We start from the raw sequence: 14022 nt of genomic DNA on the forward strand, positions 1-14022 counted from the left end.
GCGACCTTGGATTCATGGCAGCACAATACATTTAATCGTCTATAAATTACCTGCATGGCAATAAGGCCGGGATAATGGAGATCAGCCATGTTTTTCTCCCTTTTAATTGGTGCTTCCTTGTACATTGATCACGGAGCTGCCACCGTTTTACACCTCCAGCCACATGGGATTAGAGGCGTCGATGCCTTGCTCTGTGGACCCTGGGTAGCACGGCAGATGTGTCCTTCAGTTCCCAGCCTCACCAACAGTCCACTCCCTTTCTCTGCTTCCATGCAGAAGCATCACTCCTCCGTCTCTAGGCAACAGCACTCAGCTGTCGTCAATCACTTGGCTTGCATGGATAATGGCATTAGCCGTGTTGTTGGTCACCGATGATAAACACGCAGTAGTTTGCAGACAGAAGAAACGGCCGCTTCGCCTGCTTCCACCTGATTGAACGGCGTGATGCAGGTCATTTTTACTGATAGGATAATGGGAGTGCGTGTGGAACCCTGATGGTAAACAGGATAAGTTGTTCTCATGCTTGCTCGGGTATCGGCCGCTAACATGCGTCTTCATTGAGCTCCCTCAGCTTCATGTTTATATTCCAGTTCATTCTATGCAGTGTTTGATAGCTTATTATTATGGTTTCATGTCCGTGGAAGCAGCCGAGGTATCCCGCTGCTCTCCTTCACGCCGTACTGACAGCGATCCCCTCGTCATGTTGAAGTACAGGCGGCGTTCCGCTCTGATCCCCGGCAGACACATTTCCAGCTTTGTAGGCACGACGAGGTGATGCGCTAAGTAAAATCAATTCTCCCGTCTTTTCAGAAACTGTTGGACTGAGGATGTTTGCTTTGATTCACAATGAGTTCAGTCACAGAGGAACATTAAACAGTCTGAAAGGAACGGGGTGGATCTGTGGACACAAATCCTGATATCAAGTTCTGGAGGTAAAGTGTGTTAGATATGAAATGAGAATATGCTCTGTCAGCATGTTGGTCACCCCTTAAGTGTATTACCACTTGACCTTTTAAGCAAAATAGTAATCTTATTACCAAAGTAGTAGTTCCTACTGAGACCATATCGCTTTGTAAACATGGAAGAAATATATAGTTTATTTGTTCAAACGACAAATTGTTTTCATCAAAAATTACTTGGGAGTAAAAAACCCCGCTAATTAGCAAATGTTGGCGCTCTAAAAGTGAACTCAAATGGTGAACTTCCATATACATGCAGTATTTTTCTGTTAGCTGAAAGATGTGCCTAAGTACAATCAATACAATCCAAATAAAACCATCATTTATTTCAGGCGTTGCTGCTTCGAAGGATGGATTCCCGTCGTTCCGTTTGTGTCGTTTGTTAACGGGGAGGAAAAACAAAGCAGCTCGTCTGCTTCATCCTTCAAAAGGACATTTGAAAGAGCTTTTCCTGTTTCCCTGCCATGACTCATCGTATCGCTGCTCTCCTAAGACTCCACCCTTGTTGATTAGTGATGTCGCTTCTTCCTTTCCTCTCCGCCGGCACGCTCTCCCCGTCTCTGCCAGCCAGCCAGTCATGTTGTGTGAAGGTGAATTGATCATAACCGCTGCTGAGCGCCACAATTATTTTCCCATTTTGCTCCGGTTATTGATCTCTTCCTCTGTACAGCCAAGTCCAGTCAAAATGGATTAGCCGTCAGATTAAGTCCAAGAATTCAGCGGGAGGCTCATTGGAGTAGATGAAGGGTATGCATGTTGTTCCTTTATTGGATCCCAGCGAGGGCTCAAATAATTTCAGATAGCAGTCTGGCAGCGCTGGGTCTGTCTCGGTGTCCATCATGATCTTATCACCCCCCCGTCAGCCAGCAGAGAGGCTCAGAGCTCAGCGCCAGCATTAAAGCTCCTCTTCACAGAGAGCAGATCAGTGATAGAATGCTAGATTACAGTAGGGGGAAATCATGCATATATGTAAAGCCCCTTTTGGATTCTCATTTAATGGCCAGGATGGGATGATTAAAAAGAAAGTGTTCATGGAGAGCTAAATTAATAACAGCAGGTGCGACATTATTTTCCTAACAAAAGAGATCATGACAATAATAACAATTATGCTCAAGATGCAAAAATGAGGTGAAGGCACGCTGTGTTTGTGATTTAGGTCGGGAGCAGACGAAGGAGAAGCATTCATCCTGTTTGTTTAGACGCTGCAGTGAATTATCATGTTTACACAGACAGACATGTTGCTATGAAACATAACCGTCCATCATCTGCAGACGGCAGCACACTGACTGACAGCTCTGCTTACCACACGACCGTTAACGACTACATGATCACAACACGTGTGCTACATGAATAAAACCTCACATCAGTTTAAAGGAAGGCTGCTCACAGGTTAACTGGTGTGTGTGGTTCACAGCACAGGTCAAAGGGTCAGCTAACAGCATGGTGGAACAACAGATTGATCCAACTGATTGGGATTCAAATGAAAATGTGTTATACAGTGTGTGAAGTAAATATAAGAGTGTGCAATGAACATGAAATAATGCATATATTGTTCATTTATTTTCTACCTGTAAGGTCCACAGTGTTACACTGATTACAGAGTGGCATAACTATTATTGAAGTGTGGAGTTAAATCAACTTGAAGTGGAACAAAATCCAACCATAGTGACACTGTGGAGGTGTTTTCAGACGGAGGGAGGCCGCTGCCTCGTTGTTGTTTCACTGTAAACACCACGGCACTCTCACCCTAACCCACCGACGACGCTACAGCAGAGCAAACAACACAGAGGCTGATTTTACTCGTGTTCCCTGAAGGACTCACCTCGTCACCCGCAGAGACGGGAACCTGTTAGAAATACAGAACAGCTGCTGCCTGGAGGGAAGGGAGTAACACAAATCTCATCAAGAAGCAGAATGCTGACGATATTTCTGTCTTTCTGCTAGTTCTATTTACCAGTGGTGTGCTGGTGTATTTCTGGTATTATCCCTGATGAAGCATGAGGCCGGCCCTAATGACCTGACACGCTTGTCGGCTGCAGCCGGTACACAGCTGTCGCCACGCTTTCAGCTGACGCTGCAGACTCTCATGCTGCCCCTCCCCCCCCTAAGCCACTTCCTTCTGGGCAAGTGATGCTCGGGCTCCAGCACCACCGACCTCTGCATGATGGAGCTGGAATCAGGTTTGCACCTCGGAGGAGAGTCTGAGGACTTGAGCTGGGCGGTTGGCCTGGACGGCGATGGGGAAGGACAGAATCATGACTCAGCACTTCCCGTTCCCAGGTCGTACCCTCCGATGACCCTCCTCAAGGACAAAACCAAGAGGCTGTCAATCTGGACCCACTCCTCCAGCTCAGCAGGAATACAGAGGGTGTTACTGTCCGAGGCACTTCCTCCCTGGCTCTATATCCATCAGCCTCAGCACAGGATGGGACTATGATGGGAATACTACAACCAAGGATCTCCAGAAAGAGTCCATCTCCAACAGGAGAGAAATAGAAACTATATATTTGAAGCTGATGAAGCTTTTTGCTGCTGCAGCCTTTATGTTAATCTGACAGCATTCAGTTCAGACTGACTGTTTCCGGGTTCGAGGCAGTGAGATAACCATGAGACTGACATGCTTCACTGCCATCAGACTCATGCAAAGGGGTGCGTCGTCATACTTGGCTTTGTGTGTGAAGTGACAGACTGTTTCTCTTGTAGAAAGGAGTCAGAGGGAGAGTCCCAGGATGTTGTTTCTGTAAAGACGCTGCTGTCGAATTCTTTAAATGTCATTGTGAGCGCCGTAAACAAAATCCCATTAACGTCATGTGTAACCGGGGTGGAAGCAGCATTCACTACCTTTTTAGACCTGAGCAAATAAAACCCAAACAGAAGCAGCATTATTGATTACTTCAGCCGTGATTGATGAAACCTGGTGGACTCCTGGTGAGAATAAACATAAATGATCCCGCGGTCAGACTCCCAGAGTAACTTTAAGGGATGTCCTCTCTAATGACCTTCATTTGATCATCCTTGACAGTTGTTTTATTTCCTGCCTGGAGGAGACGTGTCTTTAGGTTTCAGACAAAGCCTGATAATGTAAGACCTGATGGGGGGGGCGGGGCCACGAAGTAGGAAGTATCATCCGACACTGTCAGCTTTTTTAATAAATCGCCATCTAATGAAAGATTATTGGCTTAGCAGCAGTGACCCTGAACGAGATTTACCAACAAATATTTCTACGGTGACATTATCAAACTCCAAACACTTCTTCCACGTTTCACCTGTGAGCCCTGACATTTCTTCCCCGGCGCCGATATTGATGCTCATGTCATTAATTTGCTCATTTGGAGGCAATCACGCTTGATGCCGTTAGTCAGGATGCAGACGTGTGCGTTTCAGTGATTTGCATTGCTGTCTGTCGGAGTAATTAGAAAGAGAGTTTTATTTTTTTCCTCGACCGATGACGAAGCTTACGAGCACACACACACACACACACACACACACACACACACACACACACACACACACACACACACACACACACACACACACACACACTCTTGTCCTCCCCGTCTCTGCCCTACAAGCCTTCTACAACGTCTGCTTGGCTTCCTCTAGCTGGAGTTGGAAGTGGTGAAGGCAGCCACCAGGGAACCAATTACTCTCTCAGAGATTGCCTGGTTTCTTCTTCTTCTTTAGTACCAGAGCCCCCCGTCGTTCCCCCAGACCGTCCATTCGGAGGCAGCCTCCGTCTGGAGCGCCACTTTCCATGACACGGGTCATAATTAGGAGTCTGCTGTTGTCTTGTCGAGCACGATGCTGCTACCAGATACCTCCTATCGTAGCTCACCTTTCCCTCCTCCTTTCTATTTGAATTACATCTCTTCTGTTTGTTTGTGCAGGTTGTCTGGCAACTGAATCTATTTTCACTGTTTGAAATCATGCTGCTTTGAAAAGGAGTCAATGGTGCTGACTGGATCCTACACTTCCCATCATGCAAAGTGTTTACAAATACACAGCATTCTTACCAAATACATGATTGTGTTTTTAAACGTGTAGTAAAGCTCAGTCCCAGTTAAAGGTACCATGTGGAGGGTTTTGATCATGTGACCACTAAGGTCTGATGTTATGTTGTTTATTTTTTTTGCGACTGCAGAATCGCCGCCTGAGCAACAGATGACATTATAGTTAATTGATTAATTGAAGTGATAATTAGCTGTGCATATTATCATAAATTATCCATATCAGAAGGCTTTTTCCCATCGAGTGCAGTGGGAGGGGGAGGGGGGGGGGGGGGGACACGTGTCAGCAAAATGTTAATGTGGTTCATCATTACTGCTGCGGCGTCGGAAATCACCCGCCTCCCTCTATTGTCGACGCATTACGGCTGAAGCACCATGTTGCAGAGCACAGAGAGGGGGTGGGCGAGGTGTTGAATTATGGGAATGGAGGTACCATAGGTGCACTCCAGGCTCATGTCCCTCTGCTGTATATTTCTGGCTCTTTCATCACAGCTCCGGCGTGTCCCTCATACATGTGAAGCAGCCAAAGAGGGGAAAGAAGAGGAAATGGAAAGAGTGTTTTCATTCATCTTTCTTTCCTCGGAGAGCTCACTTTCTCTGCTGCGTCCTGTCTTGGTATTCACGTTTTGCAGCCGTCTCCATCGAGACCCGCCCCGCCTTGTTGCCTTCGGCCGCCGAGCAGCTCAGCAGGTTAAGTGCTTTGCACGGGGGGCGACTTGACAACAGTAATTAAGGCTGCACGGAGTTTGTGCTTCACTCTGCCCAGATTCATCCAGTAATGTATCACAAAGCAGCTTGTCTGAACTGGACACGAGTGCCAAGAATCTGAATATATTAGCGTCAACATGGGTTTGATCCATTTGTTTGACCTCTGAAGCTTTTTCTCTTCTCAAAGGAATAAAAACAAAAATGAATTAGTGAAATTGGGCAATGCTCTGACATTGCTTTGACGATGCAACAGGACACATCAGGAAGAAGCCCCGCCCCACTCTTCCTCTGATTGGCTGACGTTTGATTAGGAGTCATTTGGACATCGTTTTCTCTTTCAGCAGTGTGAGAGTAAGCGTGTCAGGGTTCAAGGTCGTGGTTCTGAATTACAGGGGAGGGGCGGAGCCTCAAACAAAGGTCACAGGACGTATCCTCCTGCTCTTAACGGGGCGAGGGTGTGTAATCGGGGCGTTAATGGAGAGGATAATGATGTAGACTCCGTGCTGCTGCTGCTGCTGCTGCCACCCTTTCTGTTAACAGGCGCAGGAAAGCGAAGCCGTTATTACATGCAGAGTTAACGGGACCCCGAGCATATCATTATGGTGTGAGCGGGGAGAATTATTACTGTTTGCAGGCGTGCAGCTGACAAGGCTCCTGGCCCGCACGATCACACCGCCAATTTACATTTCTGGTCAGCGCTGGCCGCCGGTTCTCCCTCCACGCTCCGGTGCTCGTGGATTTCCAGAAAAAAGGATTGATAAATGGAAGCCTTGTTGCCAGAATGCAATGTATCCCTTTTTTGGAAAAACATGTTGTGTTGCTTTTTTTATTTTTAAAGCTCGATATTTAAAAGAAAAACCCAGATGATGGCATCCTGGTGAAATGTACTTTCCCAGAAGAGGGTTTAAGATACCTGATAACTTCGAGGAAATTAAAGCCAGCAATCATTTTCATCTTCTTTCATCACATTTTTGAAGTAGTGGATGTTATGTTATGTTATGAATGAGGCCTGTGATATTGATATACTCTCTTTCCAGTCAGTGGATGTGTTTGGGATTCAGACAGACAGGAGCTGTGTTTTCTGTCCCAAAACTGAAGCCAGGTAGAAAATATCAACTGTCAACATCTTATCAACACATCGTATTCTACATTCTCATCTCAATAAATAATGTGAATGCAGCCATTATCCAAATATACATGTTGCCAGGAAACATGTTGGCATTGTGTCTCAACAAACCATAGGAGGCATTGAATGTCAGTGGCAGTGATGTGTCATATTGAATGTTATTTGGTATAATGAGCAATATTAATGGGAAAAGATGGGACTTTCACCCAGGAGACTGCTGTGCCTGTCACGTGTGACTTTCAGCTCGCTGATAACGAGCCAAAAAGGTCGGGAAACAATCTGTTAATCTCCTAAATAATGTGTTGTATTTAAAATATCTGAAAAGTAAATAATTACCATAGTGGAGTAAAACTAGGAGTAAATTTTTTTTTTTCTCCGAGAAGAACACTGCTGAAACCTTACTATTTTAAACATTCATGCAGGTGTGACACTGTCTATGCTGGAGTGTTAGTACCTTAAATAGCGAGGTTTAAGGTATTTTTGGGAAGAAGTGAGCATATGACTGGTTAAATATGATTCACATTATACTGCAGAGTAAAACGTGGGCCCCATTTCACCATTTTCATTCAAGAAAAACAAAGTTTTCTTCACGAATTCAAGGTAAAACCTATGAGTAATTGATATACATAAGTACCTCCATTTAACTTGAATAAATGTACTTAGTTGCTGGTTTCCTGTTCCGTCAGACAGCAACGTTGCCATTATGCCAGATTATTTTTTATGAACCTCCCATCATAATAACACAAAACTCTGAGATGAATTGAACTGAACAGCCTGCGGTGGCAGTTCAGACGGACCGCCATGGTAGTGGAGACATGTCAGATGAAGAGGAGCTTTGATGCCCCCCCATCCCCCTCCCCCCTCCAGTCAGAGTGATGTCATTCTTTACTGGGAGTGCTGGCATCTCCATCCACAACATGAGAGAGAGAAGAGTACGCCACACAGCTCCATCCAGTCCTCCAGAGACCTGCATCCAATGACGGCATGTCACTATTTTTAAACATGCCGTCATCGGGATCACTCGCGACCCCCTCCCACACACACCTCACCCCCCCCCCCCCTTTCATCAGCCACCGGTGCTGTGAATCCCAGCCCCACCCAGCTGAACTCAGCGGGGAGTCTCGACTACGCTGGCATCGGAAAAACCAACTCCTCATGAATAATGAACGGCCTTTTTAGCATGCTGTGTGTGTGTGTGTGTGTGTGTGTGTGTGTGTGTGTGTGTGTGTGTGTGTGTGTGTGTGTGTGTGTGTGTGTGTGTGTGTGTGTGTGTGTGTGTGTGTGTGTGTGTGTGTGTGTGTTAACACGACAACACTCCTGCACCTGACTGGCTGCTTAAACAGAATCCTTAAGGCGGCGTGGGACGTTATCCGGAGGTGAACAGAAATGAGTGTGTGTTACACGTGAGTCACCTGAAGGCACCATCGCTACTGAACGGGGGGGATGGGAGAGTGCATGTGTGGGCTGAATGCTTTAACTTTTACTAAACCTGTCAAATTGTACCTCTCGTTCCTGCTGGTCATATAGTACCGTTACCATAGAGACAGCAGCCTTTTAACTCTATTATGACTATACAGACATACATGTTGGACATTAACATTACAGCATGAACGCTGAAAGTTTAAAAAATCAAGTTCTAATAATTATCTATCAGCAGGATCTGGGTGTGTAATCCAGGATTAAAACATGATAACCAAATAAGAGAAGCGTGGCACGTAAACAAAGCATGTTTTAATAGTTTTATTTCTTTGAACTGGTTATTTCTCCCCCCCCCAACAACACGGATAATGGGTCGAGCTAACCAAATAAACAGTGTGCCGGTTCGTTTTGTAGATTTGAATGTTATGTTCAGAATGTGGCTATAAAAGCGTTGTTCTCACACTGTTTATGAGGGTTTATAGTGCCATTCTAGTTTGTTAGCCTCACAGCTCTGAAGTATTCCTGCGGTGGCTCCACTGCTGCTTTCCCACGTGTTTTTTTAAATGTATTTATTTAATAAGGTTTTATTGTTTTTCATTTACTTTGACCACAGTACAAACATTCCCACCAGTGATACACACAACATAGAAGCACAACTCACCTCCTGTCTTTCTACAAAAACATCAAACATTTTCAAATCTCCGAGATATCACGCCACTCTCTTGAACAAACACACTTTTGAAGATTATTTCACTGCTATATTTTTGTTTGTTTATTTGTTCCGAACAAGTAAAGACATAAAATAGGAACAAAAAACAACAAAAATCTAAATAGTCAAACAATTAAACATTCCAAGCAATATTTGCAGAGCAATAAAAATTATAAAGCAAAATTTAAATTAAAATGTTTTCTTTACGGCTCGGAAACAAGCCCTATGAGCATCTTATCTGCAGACATCAACAGGACTGTGTGTTATCTGTGAGGCGACACTAGTGCTGCTGGTCTGCCTCCTGGTTAGCATTAGCTCGGCTACGCTACATCACAGGCCGAAGGGCTACATGTGATGTAGTCGCTGGTCTTTGAAAGCTGCTGAGTCATGTTTCGCCCGTCTTAGATGTTGCTCATCTCTCAGAGCCGCTGTTTGGTTTCTGTTGTCGCTGAATTAATTTCTGCAGCGCCGGGAGGTGTGTGTGTGTGTGTGTGTGTGTGTGTGTGTGTGTGTGTGTGTGTGTGTGTGTGTGTGTGTGTGTGTGTGTGTGTGTGTGTGTGTGTGTGTGTGTGTGTGTGTGTGTGTGTGTGTGTGTTCCCTTTGAAGTCACCAAACTGTGAAGTACAAGAGGTGTTTTCTAACGGTGCTGCAGAGGAACAAGTGGACGCCCCCTCGGAAACAGCAATTTTCCTCAAGTGTTTGTTTATTTAAGGTCGTTTAAGCTTAAACGGTTTATAAAAATCCCACCCTGATTCTCTCTCTCTCTCTCTCTCTCTCTCTCTCTCTCTCTCTCTCTCTCTCACACACACACACTCTCTCACACACACACACACACACACACACACACACACACACACACACACACACACCTTGTGATAGCTGGTGTTCCCTCCGCTGCAGGAGTGGAGGAGGCTGTAATGATGGCCTGGGAGGCCGGCTGGGTTTCTTGAGTGAACCCTGGCATCACACCTCCGTCTCACACTGGACCGCATTAATTCACTCCCAGTGACTCTCTTCCTCTTTTCCTTCCTCGCTCGCCCATCTAATGGCCCCGAACAGCTGGTCCACAGGTGAGCTGCAGCCTCACACACCTCACATGAAGGAGAGCTGGATGCTTAACAAGTGAACAGGATTGATGTGATCGCCAAGCAGGGAGGTTTGCTGAACAGTCAATTATTTAAAAGAATTGTGTTAATATTCAATGTCTTTAAGGCATTTGAGAAAAACTGAGATGAGAAGATTTATTCTCAGTGCATTTAACAAAGAGACACTTCCTGTCTCCTAAGTGGGCGTCATCAATAATTGGCATGTGATCAGCAAGAAGGAAATTAAACATAAGTCCCAAAATGTTTAACTATTCCATTAAGAGCAAGAAAACTACATTGAACTCAATAGAAAATTGTTGTATTATTAGTCAAATTTGATGACGCTGCCTTTCAGAATGCTTTAGAGCAGCCGTGGCTCAAACTGGGGGTCGTTGGGGGTCAAAGTAGAAGCCTGCATGGTCACAATAAAGTTATTTTCAAACAAATAAACTTACTTACAATAAAGTAAGTGAAATAACCTCTTTGGGCCTATTAAAGTCCTTCAATAACGATGTATGAAAAGTAGGTTTGGGAATATGTGGTTCCTTTGATGGCTGTCGTGGTATCCTGGGGTTTTTACCAGGCAGGAAACGGAGCAAGCAGAAAAACAAACTTCAGATTGGTTTTCGCCTCCTTTCCATCTCGGCTGTTGAAAACTCATCTCTGGGTTTGCAGCCTTCTGTCCGAGCGCCTTTGTTGTCTGCTTCCATCTCCTGTGAGTCGGATTTAAGAGGCTCACACTCATCCCCTCCCCTCCCTCCTCACCTTCACCTCCTCCCCCTCCTCCCCCAACATCAGCTGTGTGGCCTCCTCTCCGATAATTCAATCCAACATCCTGCACATCAACAAGTCCTCCCTCCCTCCCTCCCTCTTCTTCCCGAGGTTAAAGGGAATTTGATCTCCCGCTTTGTGTTGAAAGGAAGCAGAGAAAATAGGTTTTGTGTTGTAACATGAAGGCAGGTGGAGTTCGGGGGGGTTACAGTACAACACACATGAAAGCTGTGAAAATGAAATGACTTTATTCTGCATAAACGTGTTCATGTAATTTGTCCGTCAAGCAGACGTCTGGTGTTAATTCTGCTGCGTTTGCATGGTGCTGGCATGTCATTGAAGATACACGACCGTGCATGCAAATGTAATTAGATTGTTTTTTTTATTGAAAATGTGAATTCACCCCTCGTTGCAATTTGATTTGCACCAAACAAGCCGCGGGCTGTTGGTTGCTGCGTGACAGGCGGACTGACACACATTATGTGCCGTGTAATGCTGAGGTAGGCGTTTGGCATCCTGATTTGATTTTTTTTATTTCTTTTTTAAAAGTCGAGCATTAAATCCCCATCTTCTTTGTCACAGATTGCCGTTTCTTTTTGGGTTATTGTTTACAGTCTACGAAACCGTGGATCCCAAGCTGTTGTTTGTTCTGTCAGCTCACAGTTTCTGGATATTAAATGGGAATAACGCAGCCTTTGATGACGTTTAGTACAACATACAACAGCTGCCTATTTAGTCTCAGCGGCGGATATGTGCGGCTCATTGACCAGCCTCTCCCACGGGAGCCAAAGATGTTTGGCTTTGGAATATTGATTGCTCTGTGGTAGGTCAGACCCCGTCCCCTTCTGCTTTGTTGGGGGGTCGGGAGGGAGGGGCTGCCACATGGAAAACATCAGAATCTGTCTTGCCTCATGTCAGCAGCGAAGGCCTTCTGGTATTCAGAATTAATAAGACGATGTCATTCCACGATATCTTCACATGGAGTCGTTGCAGTCAAGTTGAGTTCCGTCTGTACCGACAAATTTGAAAAAATGAATAGAAAATGTCATTTTTTTGTTCTCAAACACAGCGACCTACCCTCGTTTGCCCTGAAGCCTCCATCCCCTCCCCCCCTCGTCGTCCAGCCTGGCTGCCATGAAGCGCATCATACAAGCCCGGCTGTCTTTTTATTGATTGGCCGTTGTGTCTTGAGTGACGGCCCATGTTGTAAATCTCCACAATCTCAGACGAGACAAGTGGCTCTCCGTGTTTATGATCCAGGATGTCAGCATTAAAAATGGATCCACGTAGAGGTGAATGTCAGAATAACGCCTGTGATGGGACATGGCAGCCACACATAACACTAATAATAAAGAAATAGAGATGCTAGATAAGGATGTTCACAGTAGTTACCTCTCATTGTGTTTGTGATAACAAAGGGATTTCATCCGCTGCTCATTGTGGCAAAATAAGAAAGAAAAAATCAGAAAATTCATTTTCCAATTACAGCGATGTGAGTCGACGTGCTTTATCCTCGCCTACCACAAAGCTGAGCCATTAGAGAGGAATTATTGATTTGGAATTGTATTATTCAAAGCCAGCGAGCTTCTAATAATATCATCTAGAAGGAAAGAAATCAATTCAACTACAAGCGACAAACATTTGAAGGCACGGCTAAGTAGAGCGTCATTCAATATATGTATTAAGTGTAAGGTGAGAAAAAATGGTTCCCAGGGAACTTTTTAAATGGAGGTAACTTTGCAAATCAACATGACGGGGATGAAGGTTTTAAGATCTAACTAGATCTCTTATCAGATGTGTCTTTAAATGATTCAGAACGGCTCCAGTCATCTTCATGTAGCACCTATTAGCTCGTCTTTGTTTCTCCAGGGCGTGAAAAAGACCCGTCTTTAATTAATTTTGTCAACTTTTCTGTCGTTCTTGACTTGTTCCAACGCCAGATTCCCTCCACCCTGTCGTTGAAGGCAGCTTCCACATCCATGGCTCAGTTGTTCCATCTGATGCATTCAGTGAAATCTCCCTGGTTTCATTACCAGTTAACTGTAAAAACACAGTTTTCCATTTCCCTCTTCATTACCTAAAAAGCAGTAATCTGCCTCGTAATCTAATCTCTTTGCTAATGTTGTACATTAGGACAGATACTATGATTTCCACTTGCCTCCGTGCATCATCGTAACCTTCTGCACGTTCAACAATTGCCCACCGGGGGAGCCGATTAACCTCATGTGTATGCATGGGTGTTCTCCGTGCATCGAGACCTTTTTGGAGAGGGAGGTTCGGGATGCGGGTCTCTCTGGGAATTAGTCCTCCTGTAGCAGAGCGGCCAATCAAATCCATTGTAGTGGTACTCACTGTGACTGAGCACTTCCCCCACATTCTACTCTATTCTACTTCTATTCTGTTAGAATAAGAAGACACCCGTTTACCTCGGTGGACGTCGCCTGTTAATCCCATATTCTATGAATCCTCGCACTTCTTTATCCTTTTCTTTCTTTAATCCCATCGTTACCCATATTGTCAGCGCAGAATGCTTGTGATGTTGGAAATGTAAGCCGGTTAAATGTGTTTTAATCTGGCTGTGTGACATTGTATCATCGTCAACACATACAAAAGAAACCATCCTACAGCTTCCAGCTAACGCTGCATCCACAAACAGCCGGAGGAAAAACCGGAGCGGTCACTCGGCTGCCGGGGAACAGGTGGAAATGTGCATTAACGGCCCTGTGATGAACCCTGCTGGTTCATTACTGTAAATCAAACAGGATCCTGTACCAATCCATCGCCTCAAATTCAAATGGGATGAGCCGCATGGGGGAAGTCCATGCTCCAACGCTGCAAAGTGGCCAGATTGGACGGATTTCACGTATTCCTTAGTCAGGAGAGCCGATGAAGAACCAGCTGTGATGCGTTTCCTGAAGACACACTAAAGTCCACTTCAAGCCTCCAATGGGCAGCTTTTTTACATCAAAGTTTGGATCTGGTTGTGATGACAAGAGGTCATCATCTGGGTCCATGAATGTCCGTACCTTTTTTTTTTTTTTGCCAGCCTATAGCGTTTAATTATTGTCCTGGTTCAGTAGGGTTCAACCTCTGGGGAGCTTGAATGGCTGTATAATAGCTGCTATCCCCAGAGCCGTGCAGCTAATTGTATATTGTGGGTTTAACATCGTTGATTCATTTAACAGCGTGGACGTTAAGAGGAGTAATCCATCGTCCCCGGGACGCTAATTCCCCCCCC

The sequence above is a fragment of the Eutrigla gurnardus genome (genome assembly GCF_963514095.1).
Source record: "Eutrigla gurnardus genome assembly, chromosome: 21".
Taxonomy (NCBI): domain Eukaryota; kingdom Metazoa; phylum Chordata; class Actinopteri; order Perciformes; family Triglidae; genus Eutrigla; species Eutrigla gurnardus.